We start from the raw sequence: 24,407 nt of genomic DNA, 5'->3' as shown, positions 1-24,407 counted from the left end.
AGAGGTTGGCACAGTACCAGCCCATATATAAAATTATTTGAAGAAACTTAGATGGTGAGTGCTGAAAAGGAGAGAGAAATCCTTGAGACCACACTGATAGCACTGTCTTCAGAGTTACTTAAGAATACCCACAAACTTAATTCCCTTTATCGTTTCAAAAAGAAGATAGAATTGAGTGTTGAAAGAAGAGTGCAAGGGCTAATTGTTTTACAGATATAAATAACATGAGGTCCAGATCATTCTGCAAATACAGCTTCTAGTTTTGCCTGATTTAATAGCATTCCTTTACTCATGGTGGTGTAACAAGATGATTCAGCACATGGCTGAGGTATATTTAGTGAAATGCTGGCCCATCCACACCACTTTTGAAGGGCTGTGTGCTGAGAAGGAGCCTTCACAAGCTGATGCACTAACAATGTGCTGAGCTGCCCTCAGAGGAGAGTACCAGCTACCAGTGAAGTTAGCAGGTTGCAGCTTTTGTTCCATTCCTGGTCTTTTTCTTGCCTGCAGCCCCAGCAGTTTGATTCAATACTGAGGACTAATCCTAGCTAGCAGCTAATTACTGCAAGCTTCAGAAAGGTGTAATCTTCCTGATGACCTGGCCAGTAATCTAGGAAATCATGAGCAAACAGTGAACTTCCAACAAGCCAGTCAATGAACCATCAGTGCAATTAATGGTTTCCTTTTATTTAGGACCTTTAAAAATCCTGATAAAGAGATATGTACCTCTTTGCATTGCAGGGGTTTGTGAAGTGTCATAATTCAGCACTAACTCTTAGCATGAGCAAATCTCTGCCTCTTCTTAAAGCTCTGGAAAATCAGACTGCAGCTACTGCAGCCACCAGCAAGGGATGAATTGGTGCATAAATAGCAGAGGGTATGGGTGAGGGAGATGCCTCCTCCCCATAAGAGAAGCCATTGCTTCATAGCTTGGTTCTCCAAGCTGGGAATGGGATACAACAGTTTTGATGCCCACTTACCTTTGCTGTCCCTTCCTTCTGGCAAAACAGATGTTCATCAGGATTACATGGAGTCTGAGACTAGGGCCATGAGAGACCTCTCAGACTGCTGCAGTGCTCCTGGTGACCAGCTCACCATTTTAGAGGACAAAATGGAAGCACTTTATTTATCATCCTAAAGATGTGCATCATCAATATTTACTTCATTACTGATGTTTTATTTACCAGTATATTTAAGCACACATTTCTTTCACCCTTTTTTTTGAAGAGTATTTTCCCTTCTGGTATTTACTCTGTTGTGATTTTCAAGACATATATACTTCTTCATTTTTCAGTTTGACAGCCTGAGGTAGCCAAGCTCTCCAGGTGTCCTCCCACTTTCAAGGTAGTTCTTCTCCTGTACCTAGGATTTCGCTTTCATGGGTGTTCTTGAATAAAGCTGAACAAAGTCAACCGAGTGCCTTGTAGAATAGCATTTGTTCTTCCATCTCTCTGATGATAATTTCTATCCTGATATGTCCTGTTATCCGTTTTTATTTATTTATTTATTTATTTTGACCATTATGTCTGTAGGAGATCAAATGATCCCATCAGTCCACAAGCCTTTCTTATATCCACAGCAAAAGCTGTTCATATCCCATTGGTGGATGATCTTGCACTTTCTTATGCCAGATTTCAGCTTTCTTCTCTCACTTCAGTCCATAACTTCTTTTTTGCCCACTGTCCTGGTCTTTTTGCCTACCAGTTATTCTTCCCAGCTTGATGCCAATAGACTATGCTGGCAGACTCTCCCTTGCTGTACTGCTCTAGAATGGTTTTTGAAGAGCAGCTGTGGCCTTTGCAGTCCTTGGCCTCCTGGAAGAGCCACTATGGATACAGTATGTTGTTACTGGCTGCTCACCAAATCCAGCCTTGAGCTTCATCACAACCTTTACATATATACAACATCTGGGACTGGAAACTTACTGCACTGTAAATTCTGTTTCTGACTTTTCCATCTACAGGATGGCCTAATGGTTCTTAAAGGAAGTGACGAACTTCAGTGCAGACACCTTTCCATATTTCTGATGATTAATATAAATGAAAGGAAATCACCTAGCTTCTTGACAATTGTGTCTATTTTAAGTTTTGCCTCTTATCCTTAGTGACCCAGAAAACCCCATGTTCTTTCTTCAAGATCTTCCTTCCAACACAGGTAAAGAATACCTTACTGTTTGTTTGAAACATTTTCATGCTTTTCTTTATGAAATTTATGATGAAACTTCCTATTAATTTTCTGCCTAATATTTGCTGGCTTTATGTTTTCTTTATTAGGCTCTCAAAAAACTGATTTCACATTTTGACTTTGAGTCTTTCCAACCCTGCCAATTTCTGTATCGTTGTGTGGTACTCACCTCTCCTGAGCCTCTAATGATGCTTCTTTCCAAGGAACCCCTTGATGCTGGATGTGCAGGGGCTAAGACTCTGGGTGGGTAAAAAGTGCAACTGAAAAAAATTGATGGGCATTGGGAATTATTAAACATAAAATATTAAATGCCTCCTTCTGCATTTGCCTCTCTTTCTGTGTTACTATTGACCATGGGCCTGTGGTCTGGCTCAGTACAACTGTTCTTGTGGACAGTCTTGTCCATAAATCCTGGACTTTTCCTTTTCTGATTTCCTTTAAACTTTACCAATGTGAGAAGCTTTGTGTTTAACTGAAATGTCCCCTGGTGAACCCCAGGGTGTCTGGAGGGTGCAGCACCAGCATCACCTCCTGCACAGAGCCCTGATGCCCGCAGTGCAGCAGCCCCACTGCTCCACAGCACCTCCCTCTCACCTGGGGCCAGGCCAGAGCAGCTGCAGTGCTGCATGGCTCCTCAGCTCTGCAGACTGCCACTGGCACAGCTGGGACACAGGAGCTCAGGGCTGTCACACTTGGCCTCTCAGCCATGGGACTGCAGACTCCGGGGCAGGCTCACCTATATTTACCTGTATCCATTTATAGATATTCATGTGTATAAAAAGCATCTTTTATGGCAGGTTACTAATCTTGACTGATTACATTCTGCGGAAAAACTCCCAAACAAGCCACTGCTGGAAACAAACCCAGGTGTGAAGGGAAAATGTAGATAAATAGGAAAGTTGATGGATAAAAGTATGCTTGCATATATGAGCACATGGAAGGCTGCAATAATAAATTGCTTCTGTATACAGTTTATTCATATGGTTCCCTATGTTTTATTTTTTCAGTTCTTCCCTCTAGACAGTAGTGAAGCTGGTTTTGGCAGTTTCTGTGTTTATTAGAATATCAAATAATAGATTTTTTCTAATCTTTCACTGGAAGAGATGACTTATGAAATTATCTACATTGATCCAGAAATGGTGCAATATCCTTTTCTTCTGAAACTTACATATCTGTGCTAAGAGATGAAAACACAGGAGAAGACTTGCACAACTTTGCTAGTTTATGGGAATATGTCAGGTCATGTAAATAAAACTGCATTCTTGAATTCAAAATATAAGGTAACACTACCAACTTGAAATTATGCCCATGTCTGCATATTAGGTAACTATCAAAGTGGCAAGTAATATACAATATACTTAGCAACCTTGGCATATCTTTTTCTTTTATGAGGGAGTGATTAATTTTTTTTTTTTTAGATAAAAGGTTCCTTGTGAAAATATAAAACTCAAAGATTAGAAAAACAAACTAGTATGAGCAAATAACGTGACAAAAATATTTCAAAGGAATTTCAAAAGAGATGCTTGAGATAGCATTTCAAAACTGTGCTAGTGGGACTTGATTTTTTCAAAGGTTTCTCCAATAAGAATCATAACAACCCAATAGTGATCAAAGTTTGTAATGAAGAAAATGTAATGCCATGATATCACTTTTTGATCTGTCACCACGCCCTTCAGAAAAAATGAGTGACCTTTGCACCTCAAAATCCTTTTTACATGAGTATAGGAATTGAAAAATCTTTCTCAAATGCTATTTTCCCTTCAAAGTAGTTGTCAAATAAAGTAAATAATAGCCTAAATGTTATATGCAGTCATACTTCCTAATTTTTTCCTGTACTAATATTATCTGCGTTGCTGAAAGTGTTGCATATCTCATACCAAACACTTATCAGTATTTTCATAAAACTATGTATTTTTTCAACATTTCCTGTCTTTTTGTGTACCATAGGAGGATTTAGGATTGCAATCACCCTGCCTGTTCAAGCCATAGCGAACCACATCAACTCACACCAGATAATACTGGAGGCAGAAGAAGCTGGAAAGGAAATGTGTGCATTTTTTTTTGATCTTGTTCCTGTTTTTCGCCACTCTCAGTTCTCAAAATTATTTAGAGAAGCCTTGCATCCCCAGGTAGAATCCCCTTCCCTCTCTGGTATCTCTCTGCTGCCTCAGTCCAGAACTGCAGCAATAATCTCCTCTGCCTGTGCCACAGGCACAGCTCAAAGCCTCGGCGCTGGCTTTGCCACAGGAGCAAGCACTGACCTGTCTTTCTCCTGACCCAGTTTTTCTCTGTCCCTGGTGCAATAAGTGGGAATGTGCTACAGTCTGAAGACAGACAGATGGAGGAAGAGTCTCAGGATGTGACTGTTGCAAGAGCTTGAAAGTGAGCCAGCAAAACTTCATCATTGCACAAAGGAGTAAACAAGCTCAACTGGAGTATGGAGCTGAGATAACCCCAATGTTCAGTGTCAGCTCTCAAGCTGGGGAGAGTCACCATGCCACAGGGATGTTTCCCATTCTTGTCTCTCTTTCTCTCTCTGTTTTTTTCTATATTCTTTGAGAGGGAAAAAAAGGAAACTCAAAGAAATATGGAAGATGGGAACCTGGTGGTGTTTTAAATAGGTTTGTTTTTTTTTTCCCTAGGCTATGATTTGGATCTTTTTAATTTTGTCTAAAATGAAGAGATTTCTCAGAGAAAAAGAAAAAACTTCCACGAGAGTCTATTAAAAATTTCCAGCAAAAAGCAGTGATCTGTTTTGGCTTATTGAAGCTTTTTCATTTGTGTTAACAACTGCCAGAAGCCCATTTGGAGGAGTGATTTTGCACTGTTTGCCAGAGAGGGATTTGGGATGGAAGATATCCTACTTGATGGTAGAATATCTATCCTGTCCTGACAAGCTACATTCAACGTTCTGAGTTTCTGCCATACTGATACTGAAAAAGAGTCCCTGATATGAGGAGATGTACATATTGGTACAGCTTGTTGAGGTTTTTTAACCACCTTATAGTAAGTTTTAGGAACCCTGACCTTAACTCAGGCTTCATGTAGTATGGCCAAGCAGAAAGACTTTTTACATATGATATGCAGAGGTATGGGTTATTGAGTCCCTGATTGGTTCTTATGTAGTTATTATAACAATATATTTTTTATGTTAGGGAAAGAGCAATGCTTGCAAAAATAGTCTGTTGTATCTAATAAATTACATTTCAAGATGAAAAGCTACTATACTACCTCTGAGTAATGTTGTTCATTACTTAAATCCCTCAGCAACTTCAGAAAGTATTTAGTAAAATATTCAGTATGCTACAGCACATGTTTTACATTTTTTTAAACTACTTTATACCAGAGTGGGCACTACTTTGTGAGAGGAGAGGGAAGCAGGAGGGTGGTGGTTTACCTGTCTGTAGCAGGCATAGGCATCCCAACAAATTTAAGACTTTTCTTGACTGTGTTGTCCTCAGGATCAGGACCTCTAAATTTTAATAGCTGTCTGGTGGCTACAGAAGCCTCTTTATCTGCATCCTTCCTCTACATGATAGCAGCAGATCCAGTGACTCCACCAGATGCAGTGCACAGCCTCTTTGAAGAGTGTCAGATGTTGCTAGCACAGTGCACTTCAAACCCAGAGAGCACCAGCCCAGCTGATGTGCAGGGAGTGAAGGACTGGCTGGGAAATATCTGCCAGGTCAGAAGCCAGAGCCAGAGAATTTGTGCACATTTTTGGGAGTATGTGTGCAAAGCAAGTAGGATGTCTGCTGCCTGTGAACAGAAAGTAGAATAATGAAAGATGCTATGAAAAGGAGGGAAAGAAGCAAAATCTGAAAGCAGCCCTTACAGGGCTATGGAACGATTAAAAAAACCCAAAACACTCTGAATCTACTTTATGAAATCTACTCCCCTGCAGGGTCATGAGCTGTTGTGTTGGTCTGGCTGCAGATGGGAAAGGAGATCCTGATGGAAGCCCCATCACTCTGTGCACTGCCACCACAGGGCCTTGGGGCCCTTCTGTCCCACCAGCTCTGCACACACTGGAATCCTGTTGTGCTTCTTCCAGAGGCACCTCTAAATCCCCAGGGGCAGGAGTCAATGTTGGATGGCATGCAAGAGCGCCTGCAATGCCTGTGCAGAGCCTGCTCCTCTGCTGTGAGAGCCTGAGGAATCTAAGTGAACGGTCAGCTTATTGAGGTTTAGGAAACAGTCTGGTATTTAGGCTAGAGTAAAAACAAATGTTGCCTGCAAGAGCACATGAGGATGCTGTGTCTCACTTCCTGGAATTTAGGGCTGGCAAAGGCAGAATCCTTTTAATTCACATCATATCAAGGTCTTCTGCACATTCCTTCTGAATGGGAGATGCTGGAAGTGGAAAGTTGGCTCTGGTTTTTATTGTTTCCAAAACAAAGTCCTTTTAGTGATATTCCTGACAGAAACACTAAAAACTTTTCCTAGAACCCCACCACCAATATGCTGATTTTTCTGAGAGACATCTAACAGATCCCTGTAGGTACAGCCTGTTACATAAGATGTCCTTAGAGATTTTCTCATTTACCATTTCAGTTTTCTAAAAGTGAAAAACATCGTGGAGGATGAATTCAAAGAAAAAAGACATCCTCTTGGTCCCATTCTTTTCTCACTGTAACTTTGTGGATTTCAACCATTATCCCTCTTTTACATTAGTGAAGTTACTGTAATCAGTGTGAAGTGACTGGTTTTTCTCCCTGTACAACTAGCACTAACATGAGTTGATCCATTTCATTTACTTGGTTGAACCCAGTCTTCCAGACTATAACTCCAAAGGGTATTCCATGTGTTGGTACACATGGGCCCAAAGTTTTCTGAGCTAATATGAACAGAAATAGTGGGTGGTCTGAACTTTCACCTTTGTAGCCTTGTAGCAGCTTTAGTGAATGCTAAGTGGATAATTAACATAAATGCCAGCATGAGGGCACAGGCCTCTGCCTATGCTTTCTCCACAGGCTCAGCTGCTCTGTCTGCCCTGGATTTTCCCTGCTGGAGACATACTCGTGCCACTAGTGTGGACCTAATCATCCAATCATCAGCAAAACCACTCTCCATCCGAATGGAGGGTTTGAGGAGTGGCACCAATGCATTTCAATATGCCTGGAGACCAGCAGCTTAAATACCAGCAGGTACCCTGCCTGTACCCTCTGCATGTGGCTGTACCCTCTTGCACTGTGGCCCTTGTTCTGATTCCAGGTCTCAGCATAACCCCTGACCTCAGGAGACCACAGACTGCATCCAGGTCTTTTCCAACAGAAAGCCTGCCCTCCAGTTTGTTACTCTCCTGTCCCTCTGGCCACATCTATGGGCTCAGATGTGGAGTTACTCATTACGTTGCCATACCAATGAGACACATCCAAACTGACATCAGGATGACATCCTCTTCCTCAGCACTGACTCCTTACCAAAACCACAGTGCTGCCATATTTTGGATTCATTACCTGCTCTCATAATGAAAGGGTTATTTTTTAATCCAAACAGGTTCAAAACCATCAACCCTGGCAAATTTTAACCTCTGTAGAGATCTGAAAGGTTTTCTCCCTGAAAGGACACCTCACCACAAGACTACTTTTGGGTTTGACTTTTGTGGTGTGTTCTTTCTGTTGTGGTTTCTGGAGATGCTGCAGGAGTTGCAGAGCTGGCGAAGCCATGGAGCTGGGTGGAGGGAGCCCATGGTGCCTGTGCTTACAGACTATGCTAATTTTATTTTTGCTTCTGGGTGGGAAGCCAGCAGTTGGTTTCAATCCCAATTTGAATGTGTCTTTCTCAGAGTCTGGCTCTCTTCTTGTGTAACACTGTGACGCTGAGATATTCTGGGACACTTTTACTAACCATGGCAGAGATGCATTCCTGGAGACTGGAGCGAGGGTGTTTTTCAGTGCAGGGCCACATGTTTGAGTGATTCCAGCTGGGAAACCCACTCTCTCTGGTGGTCTGATGGAGCAGAGGTTTACTGACCTTCATAAAACTGTGCCACCCACTGCAGCATGACTGCCTCCCCCCTGTCACACACATTCCCCTTCACGCTGCACACCCCTGTGACCTGGGGCTTCACCCTTGCTTCTCCTGGGGTTGGGCAGGCAGAGCAGTTTAGAAACAATGATGGCAGAGAGAAGGGAGGAAACAAAGCTACCCAAGAATGACAGCAGGTTTTACTCAGGCTCCAGTGGATGCTTTGAGGGATCCAACATGGTTTTTTGAAAGACGGTTTGTTACACCCTTAATTCCAAATAATCCTCACTGCTGAAATGGGAAGCAAACATCCTCCACTGTGATCCTGCTTCTCTCCTGCTCTTCAAAATAATTGAGGAGTGATACTTACACAAGGTGACTGCCTACCCTAGCTCCTCTTGTCCCTTTATCTTCATTCAGATGCTAATGATGGTTTAAACCAATGTTTGTGATTTGCAGGCCTAAAGCAAAGCTAGGCAGAAGGTCTGTAGACAGTAGGGGAGCCAGCTATTTTAACTCTCCTCCTTCCCTAAGTCAATATTAGGATAAGCAGCAATGAAAAAGGCCAACACACGGAGAAAGAATTTGAAGCCAGGAGAGCTGCAGAAGCCGTCAGAACAAGCAGCCTCACAGGGCAAAGGGCAGCAGAGGGACACTGGCAGGTGCTAAGTGGGCTGGGGACCATTTGTCTCCCACAAATAAAGCACTAGACTGCTCAGATATTTACAATGGCTTCTGTCCACTCCAACTGTCTGACTACCTATATATTTTAACCTCCCCTAAACAGAGCTGCATGTCTCCAGCATCCCTGTTAATGCAGAGGCTATGGTTATACTTCTGCGTGCTGCTCTGATCAGCCCCCAGCTGTACAGCTGCCAATGTTTCTGGAGTAAAGCATTTCCTCAACCCTTCATCTTGTCAAGTTGACTAGATCCTACAGTGTTTTGGAAAGGGATAATCTGAACAGGCTTCATAGATTCTTTCAGCCTACCAGAGATTCTGCTTGAAGCTTGCTCAGCAAGAGATTCCCAACCAAGTTTCATGGAGGTGTGGACTTCAATAATACCTTTTTCCTACAGTAGTGTATAATGCATTGGGAGAAAAATAACTAAGAAAAGAAAAATATAAGTTTAGTGATGGAAATGATGGAAAGGAATAGCAAGAATTTATTTGGATTTATGTTGGCTTTACAAATGTTTTCTCCTATTGCAAAGAGAGGGAGAGAATATTCTGTGCTCTCTTGACAATAAGAGGAACATGCTTGTATTTCCTTTGACTATGAAATAAAAAACAGAGATGAAGTGACCTTTGCCTATTCCTTCTTCTTGGTGTCCATGACTGATGGACAAAGAGAACTGTTCTGAACCTGGCATTTCTTTGTATCCTTACTGCTATTCCTTCAGCACTTAGCCTGTTAACAAGGGACAAAGGAAGCAAAACATGGATGGGAATAGGAGCCAGGTTGGTGAGGGATTACCCCACACTTCCCTTTCTCTGAAAGAAATCTCAAATGTGTAATATCAGAATGGGCTCCATCTTCCTGGCTCTTTCAGTGCATGTTCTTTCAAAGCTGCAGTCTGGGTTCTCCTCCCGTGTTTGCTTCCTGCAGCCTCCCAAGGCACCCATGCAGGGCAGAGAAAGGATGGTGGATAAGCTCACTGCTACAGGAGGTTGTGAGATGTGTTAGGGTGCTTTCTAATTCTACAAACCTGCTCAACAGGGAGATTAAAAGATTGCTCTGTGAAAGAGTCAGCTTCACCATGGTGTCTTTGTTCACTGATTCAGCAAGGAGTCAAAATAAGGCTGGCAAAGCTTGACACTCATGTACTTCTGAAATAACAAAATAGATTTGACTCCTCCCACACGCCAACCCCACTTAAAAAGAGCAAAATACATTTTCTAAATACATATTCTTCATACCCCACAAGAAGGAATCAAAGATAAATTACTCTTTCTCCTTCACCCCTTCTTTTCCTACATAGCCCAAAGAGAGATCTGATTAATCCATGATTAAAATCTGGGGCCAGTCAAGAGAATGACAAATATCCTTGTGATTTCATTGGGGCTGAAAGCCAGACCTAACAAAAATTGATCAGCACCTTCTCACCAATTGAAATCAAATTATGGTGACATATTTTCTATGATGGGCATGGACCTAACAAATACAGTGACAGTGAACATAGAAACTGTTAAATGTCATCTCATTTTCTTACAGAAAATTGTGTAGCAATTTATAGTATTTCAGCACTTCTCTAGGAACTCGTTGCAGAGGTAGCTTTCCAAGGATACTAAGGAACTAGACAATTGCTCCTTCTCAATGTGTTGAGTTTAGCAGTCAGATAACAAGGTTTGCACCATAAAAAACCCATGTTGATATAAGTATAAATTCAGAGTTATTTCAGTGCTTGTGCTGTGGCTAGAGCAGTGAAATTCATTACTTCAACAGCAAGCAGAAGCTTGCAACTGCCACAGCAGCATTTGTATCCTTTTAATGGAATTTGTTTTTTGTTTGGACAATGTCCTGCAAAATTAAAAGTTTCTGTACATAACATTTTACGCACAGTTGCTTGTCAAGGGTTAACTTGGTCAGTGGAACCTAAGTGAAAGTTTTAAAATACTGCTGTCATAGAGAACAAATGCCTTCAAAGTGTCTATAGCATATGTTATTTAAAAGAGCACTGAAATAAAGTCCTGGTTTTAATTATTTTTCTTTGCAGAACTTCTCTAACTTTATTGCCAAAGAAAAGACTTCCAGAGCCAATTTCTAATCTTAATTATACCAGATTCAATCTGGAATATTTCCCTTGAAGTTACAGTTACACCAGGTTTACACAAAGCAGAATCTGGCCCAGTTTCCACATTAGACTCTTTCTCAAAAGAGAATGTAGATTAAAAAGCAAAATATCTGACTAAAAAAAAAGCCAGCAGTCTAAGGATCATAATGTAACTAAAATACTGCTGTATCCTCTGTTCTTGAGCCACATCAGAGCTTTCCTGTCAAAGCCTGAGCTGTAGCTTCACATGCATGGCTACAGGAACCTTTATCTGCACTTTCCTCTCATCTCACTCTCTCATTTCTCTCTCCACAACCACCTTGCTCAAGAGAAGTGCATATAACTGAGTTCTCTGAAGGATTGTCAACAACAAACAGGCAAGTGATCATGTAACTGAGGCAGAAAGTGCTCTCTGCAGAATTACATGAGGTACAGACTAAAACAAGGTGATCTCGGAGAAAAAGGCCAAATAGTCTTTTGGAGAAGTAAAAAAAGAGAGGAACTGTTTCCCTTGACATGTCAATGTTTCAGTCTCTCCTGTGCCTGAACTAAAAAAAGGAAAATGAGGACATGGGCATTGGCCACTTCTTGGAATGGCATGAGGTGTGATTGGTGCCTGCTTGATTTCTTCCATCACTGATTAGGGCCGTAGAACCTTGAGTACAGGAGGCATGCAGTGCTGCAAGGAGAATGAACAGGTGATTTGTGCCTCCTGCTGACATACCTCCAGCATAATCTTGGGAAATATGAGTAAAATGAGTGAACTAATTCAATGACTAAGAGGAATGGCTGCTTTCATTTCCAGGAACATTTTGCTGACTGTGACAACTCCTTGCAGCTCTTGCAACTCCTAGTGGTGGCTCCACACAAACTCCAATTCTGCAAGCTCTTAGGAAGCATTAATGCATTTCCATCTTCTCAATCCTTGGGATGGGGCAGATCCAAGTTCAGAAACAGTCCATGCCACAGAAATAGAGGGACAGTGTTTTGTTTGCAGGGGTATTTTGGAGCATGAACGATTGGGTGAGGAGAGGGATCCTTTTAGAAACCTAATTATAATTAATAAACCTTGGCTGTTGCTCCAGTATTTCCACAGGAAATCACCCTAAAGGTGTGCGTTAATCACTAAGTGTCAGAAGAAAATCTGTTGTGGGGTGAAGCAGAAAAATGTCATCCCTTGCCTGGAGCATGGGCAATTCTGGGTAAATACTCGGTAAACAGATATGTTTCTCTCCCGAGTCTGACATTTTATGATGCTCAGCCTATCTTGGGTAGGAATGTATGATGGACATGATCAGCCCAGGAGTACCTGGGGACCGACACTGACACAGATGCTGGCACATGCCCACCGTGTCACAGCGAGCACGGCCGCGACATCCAGGGTGGCCTCCACACCATCCAGCCCCCCGTGCAGAACTCAGGGCTGGGCTCCCAAGCACAGTAGCCCGAGGGGAGCAAAGCTGGTACTAATAGTGAATAGCTGCAGAACGAAAGCAGCTTGGTCTGGCTGTGGTTTTGTCCTGCTGTAATCCATTAATTGCTGCAGCTCCAAAGAACAAAGGCGGCGATAATGGTCTCGGGAGTTACGAACCGAAGTCAAACCTGGGCTGAATCAGCAGACGATCCTTTGATTTCAGAGGGAAAACTTATCATTTGTGGCACGGGAGGAATTTATCTCTCTGCTTTGCTCGCAACACGCCACATTCCCGGAGCTGCTGAGCCGGGCGCGGGCTGGACCTGCGGGGCAGGAGCCATTGGGTTCCCGGACGGCCCCTCTGGGCCATATTCTCCGGAGCCGGCCGGTCTCTGATGGAGCCCAGAGGCAGCCGCGGTGCCCCTGCCGGGCTCGGAGCCGCTCCCGCGGGCTCCGGTGCCCTCTAGTGTCGCGGGGGCGGTGGCACTGCCCGGCGCCCCCGGCCGGCGCCCCGGAGGTGCCCGCGGTGCGGCGGCGCTGCCCCCCGCCCGTCGGTGCCGCGGCGGGGCCGGGGCTCCCCGCCCGGGGCCCGGGTGCGGAGCGCGGAGCCAGGCGGCAGCGAGGGGCCAGGCGGGGAACAGCCCCTTTCCCCCTTGCTTTGCCTCGCCCCTAAATTTCCTTCAGCCTGCTTCTGGACGAGAGCGGGCTGTTTATTCTGTCGCAGTCAAAAAAGTCAGGGCGGGAGCAAAAGGAAAAACAAAGTCTGTTTTTTCAAAGAGTAAGGCTTCCACGGCTGTTTTGGCATCTTCTAATGTCGAGAGCCAAACGCAACAATGAAAGCAAAACAGCTCGACGTCGTGGCAGCAGCGGCCTCGGTGGGAAAACGACGGGCATGGGGAAGGAAAACGACGGGCGCGGGGAACTACCTCAAACAGCCATGTGGCGAATAAAAATAAGGGCTAGGGAGGGCAGGCTGGGCAAAGTTAATTTCTTTTGTCTGGCTGCATGTCCTCCCAGTGACACGGGATCCCTGCTATTCCGAGCCAAATTCTGTTGAACAAACAAAATGAGGGAATCTGTACTCGTGGAAAGATGGAAAGAAAGAAAAATCTAAAAATCTGGTAGGACTGTAAGTGTACACAAGACCCTCCCGCCGCCACAACGCTTTTCCCGGAGGGGGTCGGGCCCTTGGAGTTCCTGTGCTTAGCGCTCCTTCCAGGTGAGGCAGCCCTCACCGCTGGATTCCCTCCCTAGGCGATGGATGTGAGCACAGATGTGAGGCCGCTGTGCTTTCTCCTTCTCTCGGGGGTTTGAGGGGTCTCTGCTCCGGGCTGTAGCTGCTCCTCACGCAGGGGTTCCTGCTCTAAAAGGTAAAAAGGGATGACTACTGCTCCGTGCATCGCAGAACGTGGGTAACGATAATCAAAGCCAGACAAGCCTTCCCATCCAGTAAAAAGGCTGCGGCCCCTCAGCGGGGGCTCCCGCGGAGCCCGGGCCGGGGCACCCCCTCTCCCGAGCCTGCCCGGTCCCGCCGGTGGCCACACAAGCCACCTATTAGCTCCTTCAATAGGCTTATCCAGTTAAGCGCTCCCCGGCTCACCCTTGGGAGAGAGCCGCAGGAAAGGATTTATTACTTGAAACAAATTGTGATTTCCCCAGGGAGGGGGATGCTGAGCGGGGCAGGGGGGTGAAGGGGCCTCGAAGGCTCCCAGCCCCCCTGGAAGCGTCTGAGAGCGGAGAGACCCGCCCCGCAATAACGCGAGCCGTCGGTGCTCCCGCTGCCCGCGCTCTGCCGGCGCCGCGGGCCCGGGCAGGGGGACACACACCCCATCCCCGCCCAGCCCGGGGGGCAGGCTGGCAGCACAAACAGGCCAGAGCGGCTCTAGCCTGGGCGCCGCACTTTGTTTGAGACGCGCAGCTCGCATCTGTTACCACATAAACACAGCTAACGGGATGCTTTATGCTGCAGCCCTTCAGGGGAGGGGAAGGCGGGAGGACAGACGAGAGGTAAAAAATACCCCCACCCCCAGCCTGTCCTCTCGCTAACCCCACGTCCCCCTCGCCTCCCTGGACGGGACCCCCCTGCACCACACGGGGCGGGAGGCAGAGCTCAGCAGCCGGCCTGGAGGGTTTATTTTAACTACCACCTCCTCTGCGCGGGAGCAATCCATAGGCGCAGCGCAGAGGGATCGGCCCAGAGCGGGCAGACCCCAGCTCCCGCCGGCTCGGTGCTCGGGCCCTTAGTGTGGGCAAGGGAAAGCTACGTCGGGGAAAGCGTCACCGTTCCCACAAGGGTCCCTGAGCGACGGAACACCTCCGACCCTGTCTCCACAGAGCCGTCGGGCCCCCGCCAGACGGGCCAGACCGGCCTAGCAGGCAGCCTCACCAGTCGTCCAGTTCACAATTTTTATTTTTGGCTGGATCTTGTGAGATCCCAAGTGGAAGCCGTTAACGACCTCTCGATAATGATCGTGACAAAGGCATTATTCAAATGAGGCAGGTAATTGCAACCAGAAGGCACCTCCTCCCCTTTCCTTTTGCTCCTTTCTTTTCAAAAGAGTAATTCTCGCATTACATCCCATCCTGATGATATTTCGCCAGGAATCACCCCGCACGTCGAACCACACACGCTCACACCGGTACATCGCGGTCCGAGCCCTGCAGGATCGCCCCGGCCCTTGGGCAGCTGATGCTCATCTTCGAGGGGTTTAAATTTGCGAGAGCCCGCAGCTCTGATCCAAGTCATGATAAAGCATTTCCCTCCGCAGATTAAGGGGTTCAGGATGCTGGGTGCGCTCGCCCTCTCAGATGGAGAGTTCCAGGGTGCGGTGTGGGGTTTTTTCTCCTGTGTTGTTGGTTTGGTTTAGCTTTTTTTCTTTCTTTTTTTTTTTTTTTTTTTTTTTTTTTTTTTTTTTTTTTCTGTTTTTTTGACTCGCTGGGAGCCTGTTGTTTATTCACAAGCATTACGGTATCCTGTTAGCATTCCGACCAGGGGCTGCTCATAGATCTGACTCCGATGATTTCCTGGAGGAACATGTGGAAGCAATAGCGGGGTTGTGCACTCACCCGAGCCGAGGACGCGCTAGTGGCGGGCGTGCAAAGGGCCGGGAGCGCCCTGAGAGCCCAGGCAGGGCTACCTCAGCCCTGAGCGCGCATCCTTGGGAGGTGGTTCTCCTTTCTGCCTCTGTTCTCTTCGGGGCATCTTCGTTTCAGAGGATGAACTCTCCCTCTCTTAGGAAAGAAAAAAACCACTGGGTCCTGGCTCTTAACTTCGAGAACGAGCTTTTGTTTAATACTAAATGGGAGAAAGAGGTGCGGGTGGTGGTGGTGCTGGGCTGGGGAAGGGAAGGAAAAAAAGGGAGAAGCCCCGGCCCAGGGGCAGCTGGGGGCCCGTGCCCTGCCCAGAAGGCAGGCGGCGGGCAGGACCCGCTCGGCTCGCTCGGCTCCGTTCCTGGGGCTGCAGTGCCCCCTCTCCCGCGGCCGCCGCATCGCCGCGCCCCGCCGGCCGCGCTCGCCGCGCTCCGCACGAAGCCTGCAGCCAAAGGGCGGCGAGGGCAGCTCCCCGGCAGCCCCTCGGCCACCCCTTATCGCCCGCGATAGCGACGGCCAACAAAGCAGAGATAGCCAGCGCTGGTTCCCCGGCGGGGATCAAAGCTCCGTCTGGAGCTGTTCAAACAGGACGGGCTCGGACGTGCGCTGCCCGCGCCTCCGCCGGCACCTCCGGCCCTGGCCGTGTCCCTGCCTTGGTTATTACTGGGCTCTGTTTGAGCAGGGCAAAGCGAAGGCAGAGACGAAGAGAAGAGTGTTCTCGGTCCCGTCGGAGCTGCGGGTTTTGGGGAGGCTGACTCCTGGCGAAGGTTACCTTTCGTTGTGTCTTTCATTCATAAATGCTAGTGATTCGTCTCTCCCCCCGTCTCTCTGTGCCTCCTGGTCCTGGCTGGCTCACGGCCGTCCGTCCAGCTTTCTAGCCCGAACCCCAGCGCAGCGGTGTACAAAGGACACGAGGAAGCCGCGAATTCGTTTCCAAATCAAACTCCCCATCCATAAACTCACGCTGTAAGCGTGGACATCGAGCCCGGCGCCCGAGCCACCGTCCTGGAGGGTCTAAGGAGGGAAGACTCATTCATGAAATTTGGGAGCACTCTGAGTTTTCATGAAAGTTTTTTGGGTCTTTTTTTTTTTTTTTCTTTCTTTCTTTCTTTTTTTTTTTTTTATTTTCTCCCCCTGCCGTGCAAAACTCCCCGCTTCCCCCTTTCCTCCCCCTCGCCCCTGCCATATGGCCAGCCTCCCCCTCCCCTGCGAGGCTCCTGAAATCTGGAGGCAGAGACTGGCCCCCCTGCCTGCGTAAGAGCCTCCCGCCGGCGCGCCCGCCTCCGGCCGCGGGGCTGGGGGCGCCGGGCGAGCCAGCAGCTCTTATTCTGAAGGGAGCGGAGGGGGGCTTCATTTCCTGACAGCTATTTACTTAAAGCAAATGATTAGTTTTGGAAGGATGGTCTATAACATTGAATCAATTACGGGACGCGGTTTGTGAGACCATTACAGTCGGATCGGGAGAGAGGGCGAGCGAGAGGGAAAGAGCGCGGCTGAGCAGGGAAAGTCACAAAAGACGTGGACATATTTTGGATGTTTTACAATCTGCAGGATTGGGGCTGCGGGTTGTAAAGGAGAAGGTAAGAGGTGCGGGGCATTTTCCCCACCTTTTTCTCTTTTTTTTTTGCACCTTTTCTCCCGCGGTTTTTTCCTCGTTTATTTCATCAGGTTTTCTTTATTTATTTGTTGGGGGTTTTCTTATGTTTTTTTTTTCTTGGTTTTTTTTTTTTTCATTTTCTTTCTTTTTTTTCTTTTTCCCCGATGCTCTGAGCCGAGCGGAGGGGTTCCTGTCGCGGGGCGCAGGCGGCGGGCGCTGGTGACCCCGCGGAGGGGAGCGGGGGAGCAGCGCTGCGCCGCGCCGGCCGTCGGGGTGCGGCGGCGAGCAGCGCGGGCAGCGCTAATGACAAACACATTGGGACGGCGGCGGCCACCGCGCCGCATTCCTGCCGCGGGGGCGGGAGCGACCCGCCGGGGCTCCGCGGGCAGCGGCAGTGCCCGCCCCAGGGGGGAAAGCGGGGACGCGCACCGACCGAGTAAGCGGCTCCGTCTCTTCTCGCATCCCTCGCTTCCTTCACCCCGCTGCTCTCCCGTCCCTTCCCCCACCCTTTGTTTTTCACCACCTTCTCTCCTTTAGATCCCCTTTCTCACCTCGCTCCCCCTGACCCGGTAGCCTAAAATGCCCCGAGATCCCGAGCGGAGGCACACACACAACCCCCGAAAGGCGACCCGACCTCCATCCTTGCGCGCCGCGTCTTTTTTTTTTTTTTTTTTTTATTTAAGTGTCTCGGGAAGGGAAGATGCTGAATTTAGACAGGGCTGGTACCTGGAGCCTTTCCAGCCTGCAGCCCCTCTCTCGACGGGAATGCCAGCCCTGCCGTATGCCCTGCCGGACTGCTGGACCCCACTGCCTCCTACCCCGGGAAGGGCAAAGTCTTCGCGGCCACCTTTTGGATTTTGTCAAGCGCAGAGTTGCAAACTTGCCAGCCTCTGCCAGGCTGGAGTCCCCTGGAAAAGTCCTAGGAGCAAGTAGGAAATGGCTTTTTGGCTGTCCGCGGCATTGCTCAACATTTTTGGACGCGGATCCCATAGCTCAGGAACCGTTCCAGAGAACAGGACTTGGACAGCTTTTTCTGGAGCCAGCAGCGACAGATCTAGCAAGGCAGCAGCAGCAGTCCCAGGGCACAGCCGCCAGCCCCCAGGGCTCGTCCGCACCCCGTCGGGGAGGCGGCTGCGGACCAGAGGCGGGAGCGATGCCCTGGCCCCCACCAGTGCCGGGGGCACGTTCCCAGCGCCCCTCGACGGTGTTCTCGGCGCGTCTCTTGCCAGTGTTTGAGCTCCCTAGCGCTCCTGCGGGGCCCAAGTCTGCACGCCCGGAGAAGGCAGCGCATCGCCTCGGCCCTGATGGGAACCTACGAACCCATTCCCGGGGCTGCGGGCGCATGGCTCCCTCTTGGTCCAGCAGCTCCCGGGGGGCACAGCCTCTGTCCCCCGCCGGGACTCCCGCCCCGGGGCTTCGTGCTTCGCCTGACGGAGGGGGCTGGAGAAGAAGCGTCGGGTCGTAGTACCAGCTCCCTAGGGAAACATGTCTGTGCGCTGCTCCTGTCCGTCTCCCCTGTCCCGCTTTTTCTTTTCCCCGGCCACCCCGCATTAAGAAAAAAAAAGTAGTCTCTCCAGCTTGGCAAAAGCTTCCCTATTGTTTCCCAGACAAACAGTGAGGTGGCTGGGAGCTGCCACCTCCGCTAGGTTTGGTCGGTGTCCCGGGCAGCCTTTGATGTGCAGCGGCTCCGGCCGTCGGGCTGCGCCGGGGGAGGGCGGACCGAGGGGAGCCGCGGCAGCGCCGCTGTCCCGCTCCCCGGGGGCTGCGCCCGGGCTCCCCACGGGCCCGCAGGGTCTGTCGGGCGCCTGCAGCCCGATGGGGGCTGGAGGGTGTGAAGGGAACTTCCCCGCATCATCCACACGCCAGTCCCGACCGGCTGCAGGCGGCCGCTGTCTCCCCGACGGGACGCACCGGGGGAAGCGGGATGGCTTGCTGAGCTCTCGACGTCTCCCAGGGCCGATGTAGAGCCCAGCTGGAGTCCCAGCTCGGCTGACTAAGCTCTGTGTCCTTAGATGGGACAAGACACGGGATCAAAGCAAGGAGACAGGCATCAAAGATTTCTCTCTCATCGTCTTATCAAAATCTGAGCTGTGGAGATCCGACTTTTAACTCTGTGTGTAGAAACGCTAGGAAAAGATCTCCCAGCAAGGGACTCCGGTTTTAGCTTCTAGTTAACAATGAGTGTTTTAGAACGGCCCTCAGCGAAACAGTGGTTTAGCCAACCTCAAAGCTTGGGGAAAAAAAGTTTGCAGAAAAATGAGACCTCACAAAACACTGGGATTTAGGAGTCCAGGAGCAAACCAGCTCTCTCAGCCTGCAGGCAGTCTGCTGCTGCTTTTAAATGAGATCCCTTGTTCTGGTAGTCCTCTTCAGGCACCGAGGGGCAGGAGGTGTGCCAGCCCAGCTGCCGTCGGGTACTGGGGCCATCTTTGCTGTTACCAGTTTGTTGATGTATGGGAAATCTTCATGTGGCTCTGAGGGTAATACATAGGTATTAGGTTTCAAGAAAGCAGGAAGTAATAAATATTTTAATAAAATACCACTCTACTACAGCATTGGGCTAGGATTGAAGTAAAGTATATATAGACAGAAAGCCTTGCTTAGCCCAGACCTCACAGATTATTTCCAGCTATACCTATTGGTCTAAAAAGGAGGCTGAAATCTGTAACTTTACAAAATCCTTGCCTTGCTTGCTTCTTTATTTCATCATGACTACAATCGTACCTACTTTTGTACATGAACTCTAAAATTTTTAATAGAAGATGTTTCCTTTTTTACCTTTGAAGACTTAAAGACAAAGGAATGACTTCTGAGAGGTGATTTTTCCTGGTGGCAGTGAGAATTGCCGATAATTAAAAAAAAAAACAAAACAAAAACAAGAAAGCAAATGATCCTTTCTCTCCCTTATGCCTTGCTCTCCTGCTTGACTCATCTCTTTCAAGCCTATGAAGCTTTGTGTGGGTGCCCAAGGGAAAAGTTTGCAATAGCTAGGCTTCCTAGCTCTTGTGGTCAACTGAGATGGATATTTTTTCCACACAGTGCTTCTCAGCACTTGAGTTGGGATCTGAGGTGTTTTTTGATTTGATTCTGAGAACCTAAGGGAGATAGGAAGATATATTACTTGGAAGTGCCAGCTGGTTTGTTTGTTTTTTTCTTTATCCGCCTGTTTTCAGGGACAGTCTGGAAAACCCTCCTTGGATCAAGTGGGAAAATTTAGGCTTTGCAATTCCCCCACCACCCTTAACTCCTAAACCGAGGGACTCTGTCCTGGAGGGTTAGGCTGAAGAATTGGGACTGACTAGAAGGCTCCTTGGGAGGCAGCCTCACTGTGTCCTGCAGAGCACAAAGTACACAGCAGGAGACCAGCACTGGGCTACCCTTGATGCATGGCTATTCCTTGGGTTTTTCTTGATGCATAGTTTTCCGATGTACAGGCTATGCTGGATTCCAAGTATTTGTAAAGGGCCACGGAACAAGCCTCATTTTGGGAGAATATTTATGCCAGTCTTTTTCATTGAAGAGCTTTGAGCCTTTCCCCAGCAAAACCCATCAGACCCACATGTTAGCGCTGCAGGGCAGCGCCGCTCTTGTGGAGAGTTGAGTTTGCAGTTTGGCAACTGAGGACCAAGAAATGTTTCAGAAGGTCCTGTCTGAACATTTACATTCAGCTGGTGACATATACCACAAGAAAGAAACGTCTTTTCTTGGGCTGGCCTTAGCTCTTCCTGGAAAAGATCAGCTTTACCAGAAGGACAGACTGCCACTCTGACAAAATCACGACTGAAATTACCCAGCCCTCTCACAACAAGGATAATCATATCATTACGTGCCAAGATTTACAATCCAAATACTCTCCTATCACTTAAGTAAATACAGAGAAAATGGGACCAGGGTTGCTGTGTTGTTGGGGTTTGGATTTTTTTGTTGGTTTTTTGTTTGTTTTTTTTGGGGTTTAGGTTGCGTTTTTTGTTTTTGGATGTTGTTGCTGGATTTTTTGTTCTGTTGGTTTTGTTTCGTTTCGTTTCGTTTCTTTAATCACATGAAATTCAAAATGTAGGAATTTTGAATTTTAAGTTGATCCGGGAGAGCCAGTTTAGGCGGCTCCGTTGGAGACCAGCGCTGCCTTTTGCAGGACGAGATGCGTCTGGTTAGTGCGGATCAACATTGCCATCCTGCGGCCGCCACCGCGAACTTCAGTGGCGCGGCGGGAATCAGCCCAGCAGTCCCCGGCGCTCGGGAGATGGGCTGTTCTCTGCCTTGAAAGAGGTCTTCGCTTGATTCACAGCAGTATGAAAACAGCATTTACCCGTGGCTCTTCTCGGTCCCCCTCCGCTCTTTCTCTTTAGGTCACGCAGAGCACTCACCTAGGAATATCGTAATTTTCTAAGCATGCAATTTCCATTGAGTTTCTGAACACTGTTTTCACCTTGTCTTTTGTGGCACAGTCAATGAAACCTTTCTTTATAGGAAGCCAGTGCTTGGCAGTTAGTGTTTGGAAAATTGACTCCTGACTGATAACAGCTCTTTAGAATTAGCTTTCTAACTTTTTTTCTTTTTTTTTTTTTTTTTTTTTTTTTTTTTTTTTTCAGAACCTTTCAAAATCTGTGTAAATTCAATGACTGTCCAACCCGGGGCAAACACCTGCAAAGAGTTTGGCAAATCTGCCAGTGCATTACCTTGCTTTTACTATACACACCCACACTCCTGTTTTAGCTAGCAATGTCCTAAGTATGCAAGAAAACAAGGTTTGCTCAAACTCACATTGTATATGTCGTGCTAATTCTGGGTTTCAGCTTGCATAAACCTACTGGCTTCAGCAAGGCTACACCAAGTTATGGATTGATAGGCCAGTGTTAGGAACTGAACCTGAGGTATTTGTCCAGGGCTGAGATTTGGATAGCTGGGGACAAAGACAACTGGCCTGCCATTAGGAAGGTAAAGGAGCTAAAAATGTAATTATAGAAACCCAGGATAGGTGTACCTGCTTGGTGTTGTGGGAATGAGTAAAATCTCGTGCCCGTAAGTGTGAAATGGTGCCTGTGTTAAACCTCGAGCCCGGCATGGATGTGTGAGGGTATGCTGGTGATGGTCCCGGCATTCTTAAGTCGAATGCGTGATGTAACTGAATTCAAACAGGTTTTGAACACGAGTGATGTGAATCCTTAGTACATTATCCTGTCTTTCACAGCGAAGAAGTGTTGCTCTGGTCTTGATGAGATTAACGGGTCATTGGGGAAAGATCAAAGCTCTGGGTTGCGAAAGAAGAGCCAGATGGAGAAAGCAAATTTAGTTAAGTCCTTGTGTTTTTAAACTGCAATGCTACAATGAGACACTCATTGATTTCAGTGTCAGCCCAGCTAAGACAGCAAGTTCAAAGCAGCACTTTGGAAATGCCATCACCTGTATTTCCATCGTTGGGCTTCAGTCCTCACTTACACACACAGCTCTGCAACAAGTCCACTTCAGCACAGCTTCTGGTGTGCAAGAGATGAACTAGCTTTGTTTTTTCTCCTCCTTTGCTGCATCACTTGCACTGAATAGTCTGGCAAAACAACACAGGAGGGGGAGAGAGTTGCCTTTTCAGTCAGAAAAGGGAGGGAACTTGGCAGAAGTGGGGTAACATTGTCTTGTGGATCTTGGGGGATCAGGAGTCAGATCAATAAAGTAGACCATGGTAAGTCTTTAAAGAGTTACAGAGGGTTACTTTATTAGAAAAAAATGCAGGGTATAAATGTGATAAAAATGAGTAAAGAGGCTGAAAGTGGGGGAACTATTTGATATGCAAGAGTCTGTTATTGATGGGAGAGAGATACATAAACACGTGGCAATTATTGCTAATTGAAGAAGCAGGCAAGATGCCTTGTCTCTGCTGGAACATTGTTAGCTGGATTTCTGATGGTGTCTGTACAAGTTTTTGAGGCAGGTAGTCTTCTAATCCTTCTTCTGAGACCTTTATGTTTGACTATAAAGTTCTTTTGCTCTGCAAAGGGGTGCTGTCTGCTCCATCCATTGCAGGAGAAAAGCAGGAATAGATCAGAAACACTTTTTGGCATGTTGTAAGCATTTAGTTCCCATATGGCACTGCCACAGTTGTAATAACTAGATGCACCTACGTGCTTTCATATCTCAGCATCAGGAACTGAATACCAGAGGATGAATAGAAACTCTCCAGAACCTTTGAAAAAAAGTCCCTGTCTTGGCACATCATCCTTTATTTTACTCCTTGGTCAGTGTTTCAAATTAGGGGCTCTTCTGTGCAGTGTTTATTTAATCTGTATTGGATTTGGGCCAAATCCAATTGCTGTTAAAAGTCACCAACAAAGCATCTGTTGGTTTCAATGGGAGCAGGGATTGAGGGTCTTCTCCTTTAGAAATTACCTAGCATGCTGCTAGAGGGTTTTATGTAGAAATGTCATTACAAGGCACAAAAATTACATAGATGCTGATTGCTATTGTTGCCTCTATAAGACAAATGCTTTAGGATTATATGTTTGAAAGCTGAAATAATTGCATGTGATCTATGACTCTCTGCACTGTTAGGGAGAATAATGTTCTATGAATGGCACTGCTGGTGTACAGTCTGTAATGGATTTATTTCATTAGAAAATTTCAGCATGTGTTTTAAATAGCGTGTCTCTCGATCAAGGGAATTCCTGCTAAATAAGCAATAAGCACTATTGTATTACATTGTATTCTGTAAGCTATATATACACATATGTACAATGGCAAAACAAAAATATCACTCAGGGTTGTACTATTTGTAATAAGAGTGGCTTTAAAAATGTACTTTTTTTCCCATAAAAGCTGCTTGCAGCTGAAAGGTCAGAACTTACTGCATGAAGATGTTACATCTTTGATGCTTGTGAGGCTGCTGCCTCTGTGCAGGGGCATTTCTGTGGGCTCAGTCCCAGAGGCTACAGTAGGAGCAGAGCTGCCTGCAGGCTGTTGGAGAGGGGATGCACCAGGCCTTGGCACCTTACACCAGGACTTGGTTCCTTACACCAGGACTTGGTTCCTTTCACCAGGAATAGGTTCCTTACACCAGGACTTGGTTCCTTACACCAGGCCTTGGCACCTTACACCAGGACTTGGTTCCTTACACCAGGACTTGGTTCTTTACACCAGGACTTGGTTCCTTACACTGCCAGGGGACAGAAGGGGTCGTGGTGTCTCATCTGGCTGTGATCAGTCTGTGGCCACACGCACCTTGTGGCAGTAGGTGGCATGAGTCTCACTGGGCTGTGGCTGTGAACTGGGGTCCCTGGGCCCCTCCTCTTCGTGGCACTGTGTGGAATGATGGAAAGCTGCACTTGGGCGCTGCAGAAGACTTGGGTCCTGCTAAGCCTTATACACTTGTCAGTCCATTAATTGTCTCACT

The 24,407-nt window shown here is 47.4% G+C and overlaps 1 protein-coding gene across 1 annotated transcript in view; it reads left to right on the top strand.

Moving 5' to 3' along the window:
- Positions 1-16,776: 16,776 nt before the first annotated feature.
- The window catches only part of PDGFRA (platelet derived growth factor receptor alpha), a 34,466-nt gene continuing 26,835 nt past the window's right edge, over positions 16,777-24,407 (top strand). Inside the window, exon 1 of the mRNA XM_071432378.1 lies at positions 16,777-17,012. The gene's annotated coding sequence lies outside the window, so the exon portion shown is untranslated. The remainder of the gene's footprint in view (positions 17,013-24,407) is intronic.

Source organism: Agelaius tricolor, unplaced genomic scaffold, assembly GCF_023055355.1.
Source record: "Agelaius tricolor isolate 1412-34295 unplaced genomic scaffold, bAgeTri1.0.p SCAF_8, whole genome shotgun sequence".
NCBI lineage: Eukaryota > Metazoa > Chordata > Aves > Passeriformes > Icteridae > Agelaius > Agelaius tricolor.
This window is presented reverse-complemented; position numbering and strand designations above follow the sequence as displayed.